The sequence below is a fragment of the Eubalaena glacialis genome, chromosome 9 (assembly GCF_028564815.1).
Source record: "Eubalaena glacialis isolate mEubGla1 chromosome 9, mEubGla1.1.hap2.+ XY, whole genome shotgun sequence".
NCBI lineage: Eukaryota > Metazoa > Chordata > Mammalia > Artiodactyla > Balaenidae > Eubalaena > Eubalaena glacialis.
This window is the reverse complement of record NC_083724.1, coordinates 113,384,873-113,408,730: the sequence shown is the minus strand read 5'-3', so window position 1 is coordinate 113,408,730 and position 23,858 is coordinate 113,384,873. Positions and strand designations below refer to the sequence as shown.

General features: G+C 39.4%; 1 pseudogene; it reads left to right on the top strand.

Moving 5' to 3' along the window:
* The first annotated feature begins 16,456 nt into the window (after positions 1-16,456).
* Positions 16,457-23,590, top strand: LOC133097403 (large ribosomal subunit protein uL16-like; annotated as a pseudogene).
* The last annotated feature ends 268 nt before the right edge of the window (positions 23,591-23,858 follow it).

The following is a 23,858-nucleotide window of genomic DNA, read 5'->3' as shown; positions in this document are numbered from 1 at the left end:
TCCCATTATTCTCTATGCCTTCCCAGGCTTTTATTATTTTTTTAAATAATAATGATAACTAAATGAAATTCTATTAGTTATTTGTTTACATATTTATTCTCTATTCAGCACACTAAAATATCAGCCCCATGAGGTCAGGGAGTTGTTCTTCACTGTAGTGCTGAAGGCTAGAAGAATTGTTAGCCTGCTATAGAGGTTCAAATGTCTTGGAATGGACTATTTCTTTCCCTCCATGACCTAACCAAATCGGCCTTTGGGAGCCTCTCAAGTGGGAAGCTCTTCTTGTTCACAAAAGGTAATCTCCAGACCACCTGTACCAGAAGCACCTGGAGTGGAGTGAACATGGAGACCTCAGAGCTGAGAGATGGAATCAGCATCCTCCTTCTTCCCAGGATCTCTTCTGAACTCCTGCTCCCTTGAAGGCCATGCCATTTCTCTCTACCCACCCAGACCACTCTACTTATTATTTCTACAAACCTCCTGGTCACTCTTCCTCATACATTGAAGACTTTGCCTCAATATCCAGTGGGTATCACCCTTCAGAAACAACATCCTTATGTTCCCTTTGGTAGTATCAGCATCCAAGTCAATGTCTGGCCCATATTAAGTGCTTGATAAATGTTCCTTAAGTAGTTGGATTAATTGAATTAATGAGTCATACAATGAATTGCTAAAAAAAAAAAAAAGAAGAAGTAACGGACTGGCTTTCTGGTTGGATTTTGGGTAAAATATGTTTAAGGCCAGAGCTCTTCCATGTAGTTGATTTTTTTCAACTTTTTAAAAAAATACAGATAGGTGTTACATTTATATCTGCCTGTTTAAATTCTGTCATATTTCGCTTCTAGCCTTCTAGTGTGGCAAATCATGTTTTACTTTCAATTAAGCATTGGTAATGGAGTATCTGGTAATACTAGGAAATAATTCTGTAATTGAGTTTTGTACTCACCGTATATGGATCATTCCTCATCTGTAATGTGCCCCAAATGCAGCTTCATTTTCCAGATACCTTGATTCAGAATAAAGTATTTCATTATTAGGTGCAAAAAGAAAAACTGTTCTCACCTTGGCAGTGGGCCAGTTTATCTGTGGCTCAGGTCTTGCTACCCTCCGGTGATTGCATCAGGTAAGTGTTGTCTTCTGGACTGTGTAAGGGTAGGGAACAGGCACAGTTACCTGTCAGTGGCATTTCCCTGACACATAAGTTAAACAAAATTTGTATCCCAATACAATTTTAAACCTAATATAAACTAGACACCCAAATAAATTCAACAGTTCAATTCTGATTTTTCTGGCACTCTGACTTTGCATTTTGATAGTACCAATGAAGAATGCAGTCCCAAGTCAATTTCTGACCATTCTTCATTTTGATTCTCAAAACTGTCACACAATGATGAGCAGCAGCCCTTCGGGTGTGCTGGGTTTCAGGCCTCTGACCTGGCATTTTTTCTGGGTTTTTTCCCCCTAAATTCAAATAGTCTCACTTGGCATTTGGAAGACTGACAACATTTTCAGCATCCCTGAATCAATAAAGATGTAAGTTAATTTTAAAAAGCCAAACAGATCTGGTCCCTGAAAATTAGAGCACCTAAGAATGCCAATAAGCAGAATTTTATGTTTCTATTACTACAGAGCTTTGCAAGCTATGTAATAGTCTTGTGTGTTGGGTTAGCCAGCTTATCACAGAAAGGACCTAGGATAATGCATGGCTTTATGCAGGGTTGCTGGATCAAAGATATGTGTCATTATACTTATAATAGGAAGTGGCCAGTTTGCTTTCCTAAAAATGTTGTAACACTACATTTCCAATGGCATTGGGGAACAACACTCTGTTGTCCAGATCTCCACCAGTGACAAATATTCTAGCTCTTTTTGACCTTCTTGTTTCCATCCTGAAGGGTATAAAATGATACCTTCCTATTCTTTTAATTTGCAGCTCTCTGACCCCTAGAGAATTTTGGGATCTTTTCACATGGTGTTCTATTTATCTAAGCTCCATCTCTCTAGTTTATTGGATTTACATTTCTAAGAGTTATTATTTGTACTGTACTTTCCAAATGTTTATCCCTTCATAATCTTTTTTGATATCGGACTAGCTCACCCGTCAGTTTAGATTCTGGCCTTCGTTGACACGGCATCCCTGAATATTGTTAGAAATCTCATTGTAAAACATGAACTGACTCCTCTGTATAAGTTCCTCCCTTGAGTATGCCCTACTCAGGCCAGATAAACTCCAGGCAGGAGGAACCAGGAGATTCACTTACATCCCTCTCCCGGGCAAAATGGATGAACAAAACACAAATTCCCAATTTCTAGAACACCTAAATGAGTTAGGTGCCTTATCAAGAAATTCAGGTTGTAGCTGCGGGATAAGTTCTCCCTAACTGTGTCAAACACCACCTTTGAATGCATGAACCAGCCTGCAAATAAAGCGTTCTCTGGACCCAACAGGATTTCAGAATGACAGTTGTGACTGTGGACGGTCCCAAAGGACGCTCCGATAGGGTGGCGCGTATCTCTCTCGTTGATTAGTCTGTGTCTTGTGTTCACCATTCTAATCTATTCCAGCCAGCTGCATGCAGCAGATTATTACCTAGTCAATATGGAACATAGCCAACCACTGAGGAGGCATTGGTCATTACCCTGTCATGCAGAGCAGTCACTGAGACCAACCGTTTCTCCTGGAGCCCTTTAATGATTAAAATGATGTGATGGCTCGATCTCCTTGTCACAACAATGGCAAAAAATCAAGAGAACTCAGCCTTGTTTTTATGACTAACATCACCTGATTTTCAAGGAGGGATTGCAAGAGGACGAATGCCCACTAGGAATTCTTTGCTCCCAGCTGCCACCCATCTATCTGTCCACAGCAACCCCAACTAGCATTAGCTGAGTGCACAGGGGGCCCTAACTGGTTCTAACCTGTTTGCTTCAAAATAATTGTATTCTCTTTTCAAAGCAGTAATCTCTTTGATACCAAAATAATTATTAAACCATAGGCATTAGCATGGTTTTAAAACTGCTATATCAGTATCCTGTGCTTTAAAGGATTATTCATTTATTCTGTAAGTATTTATTGAGGGTTTACTTTGGGAGAATCCCTGTTCTAAGATCTGGAGACATAGAAAACTAAATCACTGCCTTTTACAGAGCTTGCATTTTGATGGAAGGAGATAAGCAAACAAATAAATAAAAATAATTATATGAGATGATAATAACTGCTATGGAAAAAAAAAAGCAGAAAAGAGGGATGGGCCACCAGAAGTGGGGGAGGGATGGTGTGTGAGGGCCAATGAAGAGAGAGAAGGCCTCACTGAGAAGGGGCAGTTGGGCAAAGACCCAAAGGAATAGAGAGTGTCCATCTAGACATCTAGGCGAAGGACCTCTAGGCAGAAGGACTTGCAAATGCAAAGGCCCTGAGGCAGGAATGTGCTTAGAGGCCAGTGTGGCTGAAGCAGGGTGACCAGAGGTCAGAGAGGCGGCAGTGGGCCATAGTTTGGCACCCAGGAGTAGAAATTGATTCTGATGCATTATCCAATCAATCGTTTTCTGAGCTGTTAAACAAATAACTGCATTTTTTTCCCCAAAGAATTTAAACATGAAAAAGGTAGTTTCTGAAAAAAAGGTTCTGTGGCGCTTTTCTCATAATCTCTTATGTTTCTTCTAATTCTTGTTTTCCTCAGACCTTCTTTAGTTCTCTAGCTGTCCACACTCTTGTTATGTGGCTTAAGATTTCAACCTTCAAACTGGAAACTCACGGGAGACCCAGAGGCACCTGTAGGTCAACAAACTAAACCCACAAGGCACGTGCTGGGAGAGAAAAGTACCAGCTTTTGGCCCTTTGCCAAGTCACGGCGGGAGAGGCCCTGGGACCAAGGTGGTCAGTGGGTCCACGCACAGCACAGACCAGGCTCCTGTCTCTGGCATCCTGAGGAGGGTTTGTTGGTTTATGTTCACTTCCTGCTATCGCTGGTCATCATTGTACCCACTGCTGCTGCCCGTATCTGGTGGCCAAAGGCAAATAGGGTATCGGCCCTGGTCACAACTTCTAGGACTCGTCTGCAAGCTGTGGTAGAATTCCAATGAGGCCCACTGCCCACCTTCCTCCAAATCCACTTGCCTCCCTCACATCCTTGTAATCCTTCGTTGCTGGCTGAATACTGTCATCCCCTGTGACAGTTACTTGGTCTAGACCTTGGGTGGTCACAAGGTCCTGTTGACCCCTCCTCCTAATTACAATTTGAATCCATCCACGCCTCTCCCTCTCCCCTGCTGTGAGCCTTGTCCTTCCGGCTATGGCCATCCTGGCCAAATGGTTCACCTTGCCTCCGGCTGTCCTGCCCAATCCATTTTCTTCAGAGTAATAAGATAGTCTTTCTCAAAGGGCAAATCTGATCATATCACCCCCTCTGGATAACTCAGAATGAAATCCAAAATTCTTCCTATGGCCAATGCTTCTCTAGCTTGATATGACTCACCTGTGTCCCTTGTTTCTGAAGCCCCAGCCATGCTGCCCTTCTCAGCTCTCAGACAGGCCAGGTGGCATCCCACCTGCGAGTCTGCACTTGCCATGTCCTCTACCTGAAACATGCTTCCTTGTGCCCTCCTTTCCTCAGTCACTCCTACTTACCAGTGTGTCTTAAGCGTGGCTTTTCCTCAGGAACATGCTTCCTCATATTTGACTAAGTTAATATTCCTCCTATATGGCTATTTAGCACTGGAAACTTTTACTTTATGGTACTTAGCAAAATGGTCATTGATTCATTATGTGGTTGCTTATTGTCTAGACTCTAAACCACATGAGTGCAAGGATTTACTCTGCTTCTGTAAAGAAAAAAATTTATACATGACACTTGTTAAAGATGATAAGGCAGGCATTATCCAGGGGGCCTACCGCAAGAGGGTTTTGTAGTAGAGGAGAGATAGGGCTAAGTTCCAAATACAACAAGGACAAGTGGAGATTTACCGCCAAGGAGCAAGGTGGGGGTCAGCGGATGGAAAATTAGTGAGAGGAAAACATCAGGGCTAGGGCATTATTGCTAGACCAACTCAACAGGAATCTTGCTGAAGGCAGGCCAGGGTGATAAGATACCGCCAGAGGATGGGGGGGATGGAGAATTTGATCCAATATCATGGGTGGGGGATTTTCACTAAACTGCCCCAGCAAGATTCTTACCAATAAAGGACAGAATCCAAGAGCAGGGCCTTGAGGGCTTAGTGGACCCTGACTAGAGCTGGGTCAAAGACAGAGTCTTTGTCACACATAGCACAATGCCTGGCACATAGTAGGTAGTCAATAAGTCAATACATATTTGTAAAGTGAATTAAGTGACTGAGAATCTGTTTGTGTCGAAATGAGTGTGATTGAGTTCGAAAACTCGGCCTCTGTGCACCGGTGCTGAATCCACTCTTGGAGACAGAGTTTTGGGTGAAGTAGAAAAGAATAGCTTTATTGCTTTGCCAAGCAAAGGGGGGCACAGCTGGCTCTTGCTCTTGAAACTGTGTGTCCCAACTCAGGAGGATTTGGTAGGAGTTTTTATAGCAATGGTTCAAGGGCGGGGTTGCTGATAAGGGTCAGGGCCTTTAATCTGGTCTCAGGTAGTCTCCTGATCTTCTCTGAAGAATGCTTCATCAAGTAGTTAGCATCTTCCATTTGTTGGGGGTTTTAGTTCTGCTGAAGAGCTCAAAGATATTGTTATGTGTATCCCTTGAGGCAGAACCAGAACCCTGCCCCAAGGCTGCACTATTGTTTCTTGGCTGCTCTTCCCTTTTCTCTGCACTCCCTCCCTTCCCTGATTAGCTCTGTGCCCAGGAGCCCCACAGGGTCCTGCTCCATTTCATGATTAAGGAACAAAGCTGCTCACTCTAATTTTACCCCTAACATAAACATACAGATCGTCAAGCTCATCTCAAAAATTGAAAAATAATTTTATTAATTTAAAATTTCCTTAACTATATCTGAAGTTGAATTTTCTTTGAGCTCATTTCACTCTACAGCAAAATAAAGAGGCTTGAAAAAGTACAGCTTCCCCACATTATGAACACAATTCTCCACGTGATTTTAAAAAATAGCTATAGATTTAGAAAGCAATGTCTCATTGTAGAATAATATTATTTTTACAGTGCTCCAAACCATTTTCCTTTTTAAAACCAATGATAATGTTCCAAGTATCTAACAGAAGCCTGAAACGGTAGCAATTGTTGCATCAGTCACTTAAACATTCTAGTCAGCCTAGCCAGTTTCTTTGCTCAGTAAATAAGAAAGTAATGCCTGTTCCTACTTAAAATCATGGCTACAAATTTTAAAATCATTTCACAGTGTGTGGACAGCCAAGTTATGCTGCAGATATACTACTATAAAGACACAGGTTGCCTTAAACTAATTCTCAAAGCAAAGCCCGTTAGATCCACTTCTGGATGTTTTCTGCTTTGTTTTGCTTCTGGCTCCTATTTCAAGCCTAAAAAGGCTCTGGTCCACACAGATTGGTTTCTACTTATGGCTGCTGGAATCAATGGAAGGGCAACTGATTTACTTGCATTTAAGTGTATTACACACCAAGTGACCTTCTGTGAATCAGAATGTGATTCCCCCAAAGAGTCTGATCTTTTTCCAAAACTAAAAAGACTTAATGCCCTTTTATTCAGAGGACTGCTTCATTCTCAAACATTGCAACTATTCTAACCCTTACCTTAGCATGCTGACATTTCCCTTTTCCCTTGGTTCTGATCTTGTACTTTTTCTTTTATTAAGTGTGGTATCTTTAATTTTAAAATGCCTCAAGTTTTTTGTTTTTTGGTTTTTTTGAAAAAGAATTGACTTTAACACAGCTCAATATATAAACAATTCTTTTTATAGCTGTACAGTATGATACTTCTTATGATAATTTTAAAAACACAAAATAATACTAAGTAATGTTTATGGAAGTATTCATATTATCGACAAAAAATCAGTCAATCTAAGAAAGAATGGAAAAATTTTATGTGAGCCAAATTTGAGGATTATAACCTGGGAGGAGCATCTCAGAAAGCTCTGAGAACTATTCTGCCTGTTAGAAGTTGACACGGGATAGAGGACCTTCAAGATGGCAGAGGAGTAAGATGTGGAGATCACCTCCCTCCCCACAAATACATCAGAAATACATCTACATGTGGAACAGCTCCTACAGAACACATACTGAACACTGGCAGAAGACCTCAGACTTCCCAAAAGGCAAGAAACTGCCCACGTACCTGGACATGTGGCTGACAGGGTGTTGGTGCTCCGGCCAGCTGTCAGGGCTGTGCTGCTGAGGTGGGAGAGTCAAGTTCAGGACATTGGACCACAAGAGACCTCCTGACCCCGCATAATATCAATCGGCGAGAGCTCTCCCAGAGATCTCCTTCTCAATGCTAAGATCCAGCTCCACTCAACGACTAGCAAGCTCCAGTGGTGGACACCCCATGCCAAACAGCTAGCAAGACAGGAACACTGCCCCACCCATTAGACGACTGGCTGCCTAAAATCATAATAAGTCCATGGACACACCAAAACACACCACCGGACGCGGTCCTGCCTACCAGAAAGACAAGATCCAGCTTCATCCACCAGAACACAGGCACCAGTCCCCTCCACCAGGAAGCCTACACAACCCACTGAACCAACCCTACCCACTGGGGGCAGACCCCAAAAACAATGGGAACTACAAACCTTCAGCCTGCAAAAAGGAGACCCCAAACACAGTAAGTGAAGCAAAAAGAGAAGACAGAGAAATAGGCAGCAGATGAAGGAGCAAGGTAAAAACCCACCAGACCAAACAAACGAAGAGGAAATAGGCAGTCTACCTGAAAAAGAATTCAGAGTAATGATAGTAAAGATGGTCCAAAATCTTGGAAATAGAATGGAGAAAATGCAAGAAACGTTTAACAAGGACCTGGAAGAACTAAAGAACAAACAAACAATGATGAACAACACAATAAATGAAAGTAAAAATTCTCTAGAAGGAATCAATAGCAGAATAACTGAGGCAGAAAAACGGATAAGTGACCTGGAAGATAAAATGGTGGAAATAACTACTGCAGAGCAGAATAAAGGAAAAATAATGAAAAGAATTGAGGACAGTGTCAGAGACATCTGGGACAACATTAAATGCACCAACGTTCGAATTATAGGGGTCCCAGAAGAAGAAGAGAAAAAGAAAGGGACTGAGAAAATATTTGAAGAGATTATAATTGAAAACTTCCCTAATATGGGAAAGGAAATAGTCAATCAAGTCCAGGAAGCACAGAGAGTGCCATACAGGATAAATCCAAGGAAAAACATGCCAAGACACATATTAATCAAACTATCAAAAATTAAATACAAAGAAAAAATGTTAAAAGCAGCAAGACAAAAGCAACAAATAACATACAAGGGAATCCCCATAAGCTTAACAGCTGATCTTTCAGTAGAAACTCTGCAAGCCAGAACGGAGTGGCAGGACATATTTAAAGTGATGAAAGGGAAAAACCTACAACCAAGATTACTCTACCCAGCAAGGATTTCATTCGGATTCGACGGAGAAATTAAAATCTTTACAGACAAGCAAATGCTAAGAGAATTCAGCACCACAAAAACAGCTTTACAACAAATGCTAAAGGAACTTCTCTAGACAGGAAACACAAGAGAAGGAAAAGACCTACAATAACAAACTCAAAACAAGAAAATGGTAATAGGAACATACATATCGATAATTACCTTAAAAGTAAATGGATTAAATGCTCCAACCAAAAGATATAGACTGGCTGAATGGATACAAAAACAAGACCCGTATATATGCTGTCTACAAGCAAGACCCACTTCAGACCTAAGGACACGTACAGACTGAAAGTGAGAGGATGGAAAAAGATATTCCATGCAAATGGGAATCAGAAGAAAGCTGGAGTAGCAATTCTCATATCAGACAAAACGGACTTTAAAATAAAGACTATTACAAGAGACAAAGAAGGACACTACATAATGATCAAGGGATCAATCCAAGAAGAAGATATAACAATTGTAAATACTTATGCACCCAACATAGGAGCACCTCAATACATAAGACAAATGCTAACAGCCATAAAAGGGGAAATTGACAGTATCACAATCATAGTAGGGGACTTTAACACCCCATTTTCACCAATGGACAGATCAACCAAAATGAAAATAAATAAGGAAACAAAAGCTTTAAATGACACATTAAACAAGAGGGACTTAATTGATATTTATAGGACATTCCATCCAAAAACAACAGAATACATTTTCTTCTCAAGTGCTCATGGAACATTCCCTGGGATAGACCATATCTTGGGTCACAAATCAAGCCTTGGTAAATTTAAGAAAATTGAAATCGTATCAAGTATCTTTTCCGACCACAACGCTATGAGACTAGATATCAATTAAAGGAAAAAACTGTAAAAAATACAAACTCATGGAGGCTAAACAATAGGCTACTAAATAACCAAGAGATCACTGAAGAAATCAAAGAGGAAATCAAAAAATACCTAGAAACAAATGACAATGAAAACACCATGGCCCAAAACATATGGGATGCAGCAAAAGCAGTTCTAAGAGGGAAGTTTATAGCAATACAATCCTACTTCAAGAAACAAGAAACATCTCAAATAAACAACCTAAACTTACACCTAAAGCAATTAGAGAAAGAACAAAAAAACCCCAAGTTAGCAGAAGGAAAGAAATCAAAAAGATCAGATCAGAAATAAATGAAAAAGAAATGAAGGAAACAAGAGCAAAGATCAATAAAACTAAAAGCTGGTTCCTTGAGAAGATAAATAAAATTGATAAACCATTAGCCAGACTCTTCAAGAAAAAATGGGAGAAGACTCAAATCAACAGAATTAGAAATGAAAAAGGAGAAACAACAACTGACAGTGCAGAACTACAAAGGATCATGAGAGATTACTACAAGCAACTATATGCCAATAAAATGGAAAACCTGGAAGAAATGGACAAATTCTTAGAAAAGCACAACCTCCCGAGACTGAACCAGGAAGAAATAGAAAATATGAACAGACCAATCACAAGCACTGAAATTGAAACTGTGATTAAAAATCTTCCAACAGACAAAAGCCCAGGACCAGACGGCTTCACAGGCGAATTCTATCAAACATTTAGAGAAGAGCTAACACCTATCCTTCTCAAAATTTTCCAAAATATAGCAGAGGAAGGAACACTCCCAAACTCATTCTGTGAGGCCACCATTACCCTGATACCAAAACCAGACAAAGATGTCACAAAGAAAGAAAATTACAGACCAATATCACTGATGAACATAGATGCAAAAATCCTCAACCAAATACTAGAAAACAGAATCCAGCAGCACATTAAAAGGATCATACACCATGATCAAGTGGGTTTATCCCAGGAATGCAAGGATTCTTCAATATATGCAAATCAATCAATGTAATACATCATATTAACAAACTGAAGGATAAAAACCATATGATCATCTGAATAGATGCAGAAAAAGCTTTCAACAAAATTCAACACCCATTTTTTTTTTTTTTTTTTTTTGCTACTCAAAGCATATTTTTATTTTTTATTTTTTGACTTCCCCATTTTTGATCAAAACTCTCCAGAAAGTAGGCATAGAGGGAACTTACCTCAACATAATAAAGGCCATATATGACAAACCCACAGCCAACATTGTTCTCAATGGTGAAAAACTGAAACCATTTCCACTAAGATCAGGAATAAGACAAGGTTGCTCACTCTCACCACTATTATTCAACATAGTTTTGGAAGTTTTAGCCACAGCAATCAGAGACAAAAAGAAATAAACGAATCCAAATCTGAAAAGAAGAAGTAAAACTGTCACTTTTTGCAGATGACATGTTACTATACATAGAGAATCCCAAAGATGCTACCAGAAAACTACTATAGCTAATCAATGAATTTGGTAAAGTAGCAGGATACAAAATTAGTGCACAGAAATCTCTTGCATTCCTATACACTAATGATGAAAAATCTGAAAGAGAAATTAAGGAAACAGTCCCATTTACCACTGCAGCAAAAAGAATAAACTACCTCGGATTAAACCTACCAAAGGAGACAAAAGACTATGCAGAAAACTATAAGACACTGATAAAACAAATTAAAGATGATACAAACAGATAGAGAGATATACCATGTTCTTGGATTGGAAGAATCAACATTGTGAAAATCACTCTACTACCCAAAGCAATCTACAGATTCAGTGCAATCCCTATCAAACTACCAATGGCATTTTTCACAGAACTAGAACAAAAAATTTCACAATTTCTATGGAAACACAAAAGACCCCGAATAGCTAGGGCAATCTTGAGAAAAAAAAAAAGAGCTGGAGGAATCAGGCTCCCTGACTTCAGACTATACTACAAAGCTACAGTAATCAAGACAGCATGGTACGGCACAAAAACAGAAATATAGATCAATGGAACAGGATAGAAAGCCCAGAGGTAAATCCACACACATACGGTCACCTTATCTTTGATAAAGGAGGCAAGAATATACAATGGAGAAAAGACAGCCTCTTCAATAAGTGGTGCTGGGAAAACTGGACAGCTACATGCAAAAGAATGAACTTAGAACACTCTAACACCGTACACAAAAATAAACTCAAAATGGATTTGAGACCTAAATGTAAGGGCAGACACTATAACACTCTTAGAGGAAAACATAGGCAGAACACTCTATGACATAAATCACAGCAAGATCCTTTTTGACCCACCTCCTAGAGAAATGGAAATAAAAACAAAAATGAACAAATGGGACCTAATGAAGCTTAAAAGCTTTTGCACAGCAAAGGAAACCATAAACAAGATGAAAAGACAACCCTCAGAATGGGAGAAAATATTTGCAAAATAAGCAACTGACAAAGGATTAATCTCCAAAATATACAAGCAGCTCATGCAGCTCAATATGAAAAAAACAAAAAACCCAATACAAAAATGGGCAGAAAACCTAAATAAACATTTCTCCAAAGAAGATATACAGATTGCCAACAAGCACATGAAAGAATGCTCAACATCACTAATCATTAGAGAAATGCAAATCGAAACTACAATGAGGTATCACCTTGCACCAGTCAGAATGGCCATCATCAAAAAATCTACAAACAATAAATGCTGGAGAGGGTGTGGAGAAAAGGGAACCCTCTTGCACTGTTGGTGGGAATGTAAATTGATACAGCCACTATGGAGAACAGTATGGAGGTTCCTTAAAAAACTAAAAAATAGAAGTACCATACAACCCAGCAATCCCACTACTGGACATATACTCAGAGAAAACCATAATTCAAAAAGAGTCATGTACCACAATGTTCATTGCAGCACAATTTACAATAGCCAGGGCATGGAAGCAACCTAAGTGTCCATCGACAGATGAATGGATAAAGAAGATGTGGCACATATATACAATGGAATATTACTCAGCCATAAAAAGAAATGAAATTGAGTTATCTGCAGTGAGGTGGATGGACCTAGAGTCTGTCATACAGAGTGAAGTAAGTCAGAAAGAGAAAAACAAATACCATATGCTAACACATATATATGGACTCTAAAAAAAAAAAAAGGCTGTGAAGAACCTAGGGGCGGGACAGGAATAAAGATGCAGACATAGAGAATGGACTTGAGGACATGGGGAGGGGGAAGGATAAGCTGGGATGAAGTGAGAGAGTAGCATTGACATATATACACTGCCAAATGTAAAATAGATAGCTAGTGGGAAGCAACCGCATAGCACAGGGAGATCAGCTCGGTGCTTTGTGACCACCTAGAGGGGTGGGATAGGGAGGGTGGGAGGGAGATGCAAGAGGCAGGGGATATAGGGATATATGTATATGTATAGCTGATTCACTTGATTATACAGCAGACTCCAATAAAGATGTTAAAAAAAAAAAAAAGAAGTCGACACAGTTTATATGTTGTTTGAGACAGAGGGCTGTACATGAAATGACATAATATTGACAGCTTATACAATCCAGATACATATGCCCTTTGCGGTGGATCATGTGACCCCTTACAGGATCAAGAAGGAGTGTTATCTTTTAAGGAGTTGTCTTTTGATGCTAGGAGAACGTTGCTCTTTATGGTTGAACAGGTATTCCTGCCAATGGGAGAGGTTTGGTCCAGCATAATGTGGATACACAAGGCACAATGGGGGGAGAAAGGAGGCCAAAGGGCAGAGAAGAATTTTTCTGTTTAAATTTTTCTTGTCTTGCCATAAAATATGAATTTTATTTTACAATATGAAGTAAAGGTATACAAATACATATGAGAATGACACAGCAACTTTACGATAGCAGAAAACCTCCTGGAAAAGAAGGAAAGAAGGGAATGAGCTGGTGCTTTTGATTTCGCTTTAAAATTTGTAGCATCCTAATACTGTACAAAAAGTGAGGTTTGCTGGATTGCAAGGAAATTAGTTAGTGGCTCGTCCCCAGAACGCAATCTGGAAATGCTCCAGGGTGAAAGTGAAATTGATGGACCTGACTAATTAACTTAAACGCTGTCAGAAACCACTGGTGACATCTGAAGTGGGGGAGTGTGTGAAGAATCACAGGCCAGAATGCAGGAAGACCGTGAGCCATAGCAAGGGAGAAGCAGAGAGAGAGCTAGAGGAAGAAAATCTGAATTACAGTCTAGTACTGGAGCCAGAGCCTAGCAGGTGTGAGAGACAAGATTGCAATAGGTCCTGGTTACCACCTGAGGGAGGTGATAGCCCTCCGTTAACATGAGCTCATAGAGAAATATAATAACTGTCCAAAATTTAGCTGGAGACCCAACACAAGGCAAAACACAATCAATCAATTTAATGTAAACAAATAACGATTTTGCAGGAGGATATTGGTAATTTGAAGTAGGAACAAACGGTTATAAGAAAGAGGCTATTGCAAGTTAGCATTACAATAAGAAACTGTAGATGGATTGAATATTAGAATGGATATAACCAAAGAATGAGCTAGTAAACTAGAAAAATGTAAAGGAATCCTCCTAAAAGACATCAAGTATGTACAAAAAGAGCAAAATATAAAAGAAATGTTGGGACTTCCCTGGCGGTCCAGTGGTTAAGACTCCGTGCTTCCACTGCAGGGGGCACAGGTTTGATCCCTGGTCGGGGAACTAAGATCCCGTATGCTGCAGGACCAAAGAAAAAAAAAAAGTTAAGAGGATAGAACGAACTTCAGAAGACGAGAATACAGTAAATGAAGAGGAGAAAATATTTGAAGAAATAATGATTGAGAATTTCCTGTAATTAAAGAAAGAAGGAAGACCACAGATTGAAAGAGTTTAGAAAACATCAAGAGAATAGATAAGAAAAACCCACTCTTGGTTATACTATAGTAAAATGTAAGACCATCATAGTGGAAAAAAGAAGGCTCTTGAGACAAAGGAGCAAAAACCAAATTGATATTAGACGTTTTAGCAATGGTATTAGATGAGATGAGACTAATATTTTCAACGTGTTGAAGGAAAAAAGTAATTTGAACCCAGAATGTTTTCATCCCGCTGTTTTTGTTTAAGTGCAACAAAGATATTCTCAAGCATACAATTGTCTCAGAAGGATTAGCACAAAGACTCTTTGATATCACTCTTAGAGGAAGTATTCCAGCAAAAGAGATCACATTGAGAAGGTGCAAAGAGATCTATTCAGGAAGTAAAGATGAGTAAACCTGAACTTGGATTTCATACCCACGATTCATACTGTATGTACTTTTTTGTTTCTGGATTCTTTTGCTTAGCATTGTGTCTTTGAGATCCATCCACATTATTACACATGTCCTCTGTGATAGTTTCAATTATTCACAATTTTAGGGATCAGAGGGAAGAGAGTCAAAAGGGCAAACATCATAAATTTGAAAGACCTGAGTTGAAATCCTGACTCTTTTTAATTGTGTGACTTTGCGCAAATGACTAATCTCAGTGCCGGCTGTTTGGACAAATCTCTCTAAACTTCAACTTCCTGCATTTAAAACGACTGTGAAAATACTCTGCTCATAAAGTGATTGTCAAGACTGAGATAAAATAATTGAGAACGTGGTGCTAGACACACAATAGCTGTTCCAAAAAAAAAAAAGTTTTATTCAATCTGAATATAGCAGGCCAGTCACAGATACTGACTAATTACACTCTTTAATGACCAACCACAGAGATGAAAGTAAGCAGAAACTGTTCTTTTTCCATCAAACATGACAATATAAACCTTATTCATCCCCTGGAATATGATTTCAAGGTTTAAAAGGTATCACATATAAGAATATATAATCTCAGATTTAAAACAAACGAGCAAGCAATTAAACCTACAAAGCTAACAACAAGGCTTCAGACTGGGAACGCTTTTGTCAGTCTTTTCTGTGTACTTCAGCGTGTGGAACCTGGCCATTCCATTTGTCTTTCCTCAGGGAGGATGGAATTAATTTTAGAGATTTAAAAGTAGACATTCTTGTTATGTTAAAATATCATGATGTTCTTCAGCAAATTTGCTATGACTCAAGCAAAAATCTTTCTCATGAGAATAAAGCAGAACCAGTATATCTGGTGGCAGTAAAATGAAATGATTGATTAAAAAAAAAAACCAGACATTTTTCTGCCTATGTTTCAATCAGCTTAGAGAAATTCTTCACATACACATTAATTATTCCAAGATGTGAGAAACTTAAAATGTAACCATCATTTTCAACTATTTGTTCTGTTCTTTAAGAACTATGGGGCCATGGACTTTACTGTAAAGAGCTATATTGTGAATGAAGGCAGTCTTTTAACACATTGAACATTTAGACACCTTGGAGTTACACTGACACTTTGTTATTATCTGGTTTGATGCGACAGTTGACATTACCATTCAACTGAGACTTTTCTCCATTAATACTTCTTGGACTGGGCAGCTGATGGTGAAAAATAAATACTGAAGCAATTGTTTTTCTTCTTGTGGTGATTTTTACATGTATAGAAAGACATAATACAAGTTGGTTCCTTTCCTAATATTTATGACTAGGGTTGTCCTTGTAGAAATCTAATTATAAAATACATTTATGAACCATAATGAACCTCTTAGGTGGCTGTAGCATAGATAGAGACATGAAAGTAATTTCTCTCAAATAAGACCTACAAAGTTAAGAAAAATAAATATGCCATTGATTAAAAGAATACATCTTATAGTGTTTTTAGATTTCATATATATTTATTCACTTATCTATAAATACTCTTCCTATAAAAGAGGTAAGCTGAGTATTATGATTTCAACTTTATAGATACGGAAATTTGGACTAAGAGTTTTGAGGGGACTAATGTTAGAAGAGAGGATGCATTTTCCCAGATGTTAGCACTGCCTTAAATTTTTATAGCTCCCGTATCATTTAGGAAACACTTAGACAGACATGACTTGCTAAAGCAGAAACTCAAACCAGTTTAATCCAAAAAGAACGGAATTCATGGATTTCCATGACTAGGAACCCAGCATGACTGAATGCGGATAGGCTTCTTGCTTCTCCCCTTGCCTCAGCCTCCCTCTGGGTGCTGTCCTCCTTCCCTCCCTCTGCAGACAGGCTTCCTCCATGAGACTGGGAAGGTAAGTGCCAAAAGCCCTCATATGGGCTATAGCCCAGCACCCAGATTACAAATGCCAGGGGCAGTCTTCTTCATTTCCTCCATGTGGGGCTGTTGAAAACCCCACAGCCCAGCTTGAGTCACATGCCAGTTTTTGAAGCCCAGAGACTAATTTCTAAGACCAGAGGTGTAGGGAGTTCTGATTGGCCCATGCAGGACTCCTGTCCCTCTTGTGTCAGGTGAGGACAGAGGACAAGATTGACCACATGTGGTGGGAGGGGTGATGCCCCAATGAAAGTGATGTTGGCAAATAATAAGTGTCTCCTATATACTGGCATAGAAATAAACAGATAGGCAGATGCATGGGCCAATTAGAATATCTAGAAACAGATACATGTGTATATAAGGATTTATTACAGGGTTTTTCTGGAAATGCAAATAGGTGGGGAAAAGGTGAACTATTTAATAGTAAATGTTATGAAAACTGAGTTGATGATCTGAAAGCATCAACTTAATATTTGTTGAATGCAGTGAAATGAATAAATAAAATGAATAATGAACGAATGAATGAATGAAGAGGTCTGCATTAGAGTCTCAGTTCTGCTACTTATAGCTCTGGGATCGTGGGACAGTTACTTAATAACTTCCACCTTCATTCCACTTCTTCATTGTTGGAGGATTAAATGAGCTCTTAAAACCACAGAAGCTCCAGTGGAAGTATTGGCAGAGGACACGAATACATAATAAAAATTTACAACCCTATATAAATAAATGCAAAAAGTACATTGGGAAACATTAACACTAATGCTCCATTTCGGTGGAGAGGCAGGCATACTCACACATCACCGATTCAGGTTTAAATTGGTGCAATCTCTTTGGAAAGTGATTTGGCAACACTTTGTCAAAATTCTACAAACTTTGTTATGTCCTTTCATGCTGGCATATCACATCTATGAATTATAACTCTATAAGTTATAGATGTGAAATTATTATTTTTGAATTACAGATTCCTTTCTAGCATCGTTTGTTAGCGCAATTAGAACTGACCAAAATATCTAACGATATGGAATCACTAAATAAATTATGGTTTTTCAATAAATGGAAACACTATAGTCATTGAAAATGAATCTGTAAAAGAATATTTAATGGATTTTTAAATTAAAATAGAGAATTTACAAATAGCAATGGAAATAATTCCATTTCAATAAATAACATGTATTTAGGTAATTAAAAAAAGGAGTTGAAAGCTGCTCCAGTGTAGCATGGACTGCCAGATAAGAACAAAGGCTTTTCACTCTCACTGACCTTGCTCATTCCTGAGCCTGATATTTTCAAACCTCAGAAATAACCATACATACCTTACTGCAAAACTGTACACTTTAAATGTGATAGTGCATGACCAGCGCTTAGAAGACTGGCCTGAAGCACATAAGTACTCAATATATAGTATGGAAAAATTGATATACCCTCAAATGTTAACTGTTGGACAATGGTTTGTTTCCATTCTGTTTCTTTGTTTTCTATAAATTCTTTATGATTCACATGTTAGTTTTGAAACGAACACAATGATAATAGTGATTTTATAAAATCTATCAAAAATGTGAAGAACATTGTAAAATGACTGGTAGGAAAGAACTAACATGAAAATCGCAGTTATCTTTGGAAGGTGAATTTTTGGCGATGTTTTTCTTTGTATTTTTCTCCATTTTCAAAACTTTTCATAATGAGCATATATATTTCTTTAAGTGCTGGTTTTCTATTCTAGACTCCTTGCTGTTTCATCCTCAGCATCCTTTCCTCTTACAAGGGAAAGGTGGAGAATGCAAGTATGAAGTAATGGAAACTGCTTTCCTTGCCAGCAAGGAGATTCTGTTCCACTTTCTACACATGCTTCAAGCACAGCAAAGTCAGTGATAACTGTGGACTTTTTTTTTAATCCAAAAATTGGTCATGCCAATTTTTATGTCATCTGAAATAGTATTGCTATGGAACTTAATATCCGAATTTAATCAGAAAGGAAATCTCTCAGAAGTCAAGCCCCCTCTTCTTTCATCGTGGCACACACATGTACAATGTTCAGAATCCAAACATGTTACTGTGTCCTAACAGAGGAATGATTATTCTTTTACCTGTTTTCCCACTACTCCTATCATGTAAGAAGGATCCAGATACTTTTTGCACACCACTGTTTCCATGCTTAAGGAGGAAAAGAGTTTGCCATTACAGTCATTGTTACATTAAAGTGTATGTGTCAATTCATTGTTATTTCATTGGATAGATTTTCTTCTGTAAGGTGATCTGTTTTCACTTATCTACAAAGGCTTAATTTTTAATTTAACATTCTGAGAGGGAATCATGAAAGTTACCCCAAAATACAAAGAAATATCTATATGTATATAGTACTAAGATTGCAACCTAAGAATAACGGAAGAATGTATTGTACCCCAAGTCTCTCAATTTTCTTGTTGCTAAAGAAAGTGAGTGGGCTTGAGCCCAATGTAAGCTCAATCTTTTTCGTTTAAAAATGTATTTTTGGTCTTATTAACTTAAGAGTCACAAGTTTTCTACCATTTTTAATTTTATGTTGAATTTTTCTGCTCTTTTTTGGCTTCCTAAAGCAGGAAGACAGCCTAGAGAAAACCAAAATAGATCCAAACAAAGTCCACTAGCACCTTGCACAGAATCCATGAACATATAGTTTCTTTTTGCTTGCCTTGTCTTCTCTCTCACAATTTGCAAATGGACCAAATGATGCCATGGGACAAACATGCTTGCCCAGTGGTAGGTGTAAGAGTGATCTGTATTTATATGGATGATCTCCATTCCCAAGAAATGGACTTAAAGGGAATTTTCCTAGCTTGACCTGTTAAGATTGCTTCACAGTGAATGACTTTTGGCACCAATGACTCCACTAGCTCTCACTTGTACAATACTAGGTTGTGTAGGAGCTAAAATAACATTTTGATATAGTTTTGTTACCGGCCGGGGTTGTTGGCCTTCCCCAATCAGTAGAAATTGACTAGAGGCCAGACAAGAAATTCAGGCAAGGCGTTACTGGGGCCCCGGCTGCAGCAGGGAGGGGAGTGAGAACAAACAACAGGTTCCCTGGCTCGCTCGCTCCCTGAGCGGGGGGGGGGGGGGGGGGGGGGGCAAGCTTGTTCCTTATATGGGCTGAGGGTAGGGGTGTGTCCAGGGGTCTGGCCGGAGGGGTGGCTTAGGAGTATTTGCCCACCCCTTAGGTGGTGTTGCGTGCAGGGGGCATGCACAGCCCCCTGCTTTTGCTCCGGACACCCTGTTTTTGCTCCAGGCTCTTCAAAAGTGGCAGTTGGGTTTTTTTGGTCTCTTTGTATCTTTTGTCCAGAATTTGTCCCAACTGCGCATGCACGCAGTTATTTTTAGTCCCATACAGTTTCTTTGTATTTTGTTGCTAGAGGAGAGTTGAATCCAGGTGCAAGCACTGCAGCAAAGGGTCCCAGGTCCCAGCAAAGGGTCCCAGGTCCCAGCCTGTCTCGGTTTGACTTTCTAAAGTAATATTTAAAAGGCAGAGTATCTCAGGGTGAGAAGCATAGGCTTTGGGGTTAGACAGACATCATCAACTCAGTCTTTACTGAATGTGAGGAAAGGAATGACAAGCAAGGTGAATAAGTTCTAGAGATCTATTATATTGTATATTGCACCTATAATCAACAATAATATATTGTACACTTAAAATGTGTTAAGAGGGCAGATCTCATGTTGTGTTCTTTCCACAATTAAAAAAAAAAAAGAAAAGGAATGAACAAAGAGGTCTGACACAGACTCTCAGGTTTGCCACTTATAGCTCTGGATCTTGGGATAACAGTAATCTCTTATAGCTTCCATCTTCATTGGATTGTTGGAGAATTAAGTGAGATAAAATGTATAAAGCACTTGGTGAACTATATATGTGTTCAGTAATTGCTTTGAGGTGATGTCCCAGGCTTCATAAGCACTGCAAGAAAAAGTAGTTACTACACTGTAATGTCAGCCAAGATACAAAAATTTCTTCCTGGCTGGTGCTTTTTTCCTTAGACTTGTGGCAAATCTTCTCACACTTGAGGGGGCGTGGCCCTGAGACTGTTGCAAAAGCTAAATGACACCAGCAAAGAGAAAACATTTCCCCCAGAACAAAAGACAAGCCTCCCTAAAGGTGGAATTGCACCTTTGCTACAAATCAATCCAAACAAAGAAAGGTTATTCGTTCTGTGTCGCATGCCAAGAGTAAAAAAGAAATCTTGGACTTGGAAAATAAAAAAACATGTTCACATTCTTTTCACTTTAAAACTGTTGCTTTCTGCATTTGCATATACTCTAATAAACATCCCTTTTATTTACTTTGAAAAGAGGGTTGATTTGCCTCTAGAAAGATGATTATTCTCAGAATTTCTGACTGGAAATTCTGGAAGTTCTAAAGGAACTTGTTTTCTCCTAGGTGCTCCCTTCCCCCATTTTGTGGCTTTAGATCTTCCAGGGTCACCGGTCAAAAGTGAACATTCATCTGAAACGTAACCCACGGAACTGTTCTATTTTGAATTCATAGCCTGTTGCACTGCAGCAAGCAACAAGCTCGTGTTTAAGAAAGGAAATGAACAAACAACAAATATCCTGGCTTCCTTCTGAGCTGCACAGTTGGACAGGGCAGCCATCTCAGTCTCAGCTGCATAAGAACTTGGCCTCCATCACTTACACTGCGGAGTACATACGAGACTGGAAAACGGATGCAATGATGTCGGCAATGCATAAAGAAAGAGAGTGTGGCAATCCATTTCCCGAAGAGTAGTGATTCCTCAGACCTGAAGCAATTTCTAGGAGCAGAAAAAAAAACAAAAACAAATGCATGCTCAGAATTTTATTGCCACGGGACCAAGCAGATGACCTGCCTATGTAAAGCAGCTTGGGTCTGAGCAGTTCCAGTGGTTTGTTTCCTAATGGGTACTTAAGTTTTATTCTTTGACAAAGTTGCATTCAGTTTGCCTATAAACATGTAAGAACACTTCCACCAAAATATGTTATCTCCCATTTGCTTGAAACTCTTGCCTCTCTCAATCTCTCTTGCATTTTCTCACTTTTGAAAGAGACCTATACATAATGACTATTTCATTTCCTCTTATATTTGGTAGGAGAAATACACCAGCCCATGTGTGATGACGAATGGAAACTGATACTCCTCAGTGTTAGGGAAACCATAAAGAATAGTGGAGACGGTGGCCAGCTGGAGAGTACATGCCTTGTGCTCTGTACTGAATTGTGTCCCCCTGCCTCCAAATTTGTATTTTGAAGCCCTAACACCCAATGTGACTGTATTTGGAAGTAAGATCTTTAGGAGGTAATTAAGTTTAAATGAGGTCATAAGGGTGGGGTCCTTATCCAATAGGATTATCATCCTTAGAAGAGACACCAGAGGGAGCTCTCTCTCTCTCCTCTTCCCAATTACACAGAGAAAAGGTCGTGTGAGCACACAGTGAGATGGCCTACAAGCCATAGAAGAGGCCTAAGAATGAAACCTACCTTGCTGGCACCTTGATCTTGGACTTCCTAGTCTCCAGAACTGGGAGAAATAAATTTCTGTTATCTAAGCCACCCAGTTTGTTATGACAGCTCCATCAGACTAATATACCTTGTCAAAAGTAGGCAGCTACTTCTTAGTTACAGATTATTATCACCAGGTAGGAAAGAGCCCAGGATGACTATACATTACGTTTTTATAATAAGACAGAAACCTAGATTTTTACATGAAAGTTTTCTAGATTTTTAAAATGAGTAATTAATAAAAATTTTAAACCCTGTAAAGATATGAAATGATGGATACAAACTTTTTCATAGCAACATTATTTGTAAAAGTAAAATGTTAGAAATAACCTAAATCAGTAAGGGACTTATTAAATAAATGGTGGAACATTCATGAATGGATGTAGAACTAGTATACACTTTATTAACAAATGTTTTGCAATGCCCTCTTGCAGTGAAATTGTTAATAATAAACTTGATCTCCAGACACAGTTAAAAAACTGATCAAGTGTCTTAATTCTAATATGAAAACTATATAATTTATAATTAATTACAAAATATTTATTTCAGAGGCAACTCCTCTAGATAATATAACAACACTGTCAGGGATACCTATCCATAGAACCATTGTAAATGCAACAGCTACAAATGAAGACCCACAGATCAAGTTGCACTGAAGAAATTTGTGAAGAAAGCGAAGTATATTCTCAGTTTCCATAATCTGGCAATTTCAGTGTAAAATACATTTTCTGTTTCTAGGTAAACTAGAATCAATCCTATGAATATATAATTATAAACAATCCTATGAATGTCCAGTGATGCATTTGAAAAAGTTGCATAGCTCTTTCCCTTTGGCGTGCCACTGAAGATCCTGGTGTTGCCATGGGCTACCGCCCTGCCGGTGTTAACGGTATTATAAGAACAAGCCGTACCCAAAGTCCTGCTCCTGCGGAGGGGTACCTGATGCTACGAGCCGTATCTTCTTAACCTGGGGCGGAAGAAGGCAAAAGTGGATGAGTTCCCACTCTGTGGCCACATGGTGTCGGATGAGTTTGAGCGGCTCTCCTCTGAAGCCCTGGAGGCTGCTCATATTCGTGCCAACAAGCGTCTGGTGAAAAACTGTGGCAAAGATGGTTTTCACATCCGAGTGCAGCTCCAGCCCTTCCACGTCATCCGCATCAACAAGGTAGTGTCCCGCTCTGGAGCTGATAGGCTCCAGACAGGTATGCGCGGTGCCTTTGGGAAGCCCCAGGGCACAGTGTCCAGGGTCCACACTGGCCAAGTCATGATGTCCATCCGCACCAAGCTGCAGAGCGAGGAGCATGTGACGGAGGCCCTCCGCAGGGCCAAGTTCAAGTTCCCTGGCCGCCAGAAGATCCACATCTCCAAGAAGTGGGGATATACTAAGTTTAATGCGGATGAATTTGAAAACATGGTGGCAGAAAAGCGGCCCATCCCAGATGGCTATGGGATCAAATACATCCCTAATCGTGGCCCTCGGGACAAATGGCGGGCCCTGCACTCATGAGAGCCTCGGCGCTGTCCCCTCCTTACTCATGCCCACCAATAAATCCTACTTTCCTGTCAAAAAAAAAAAAAGAAAAAGAAAAAGTTGCATAGCATGCGGGGAAAGCTTTCATCGGGTTCTGCACTGCAGCGTGTCTAACATCCCCACTAAATCCCAACCTTTGTGACAATCCAAAAGACTTCTACAAATTTCCAACACACTTCCCAGGGGTGGGCAGTTTTGTCTTTTTTGAGGGCCACAGACTGAATGTTTGTGTCCATCCCTCCCA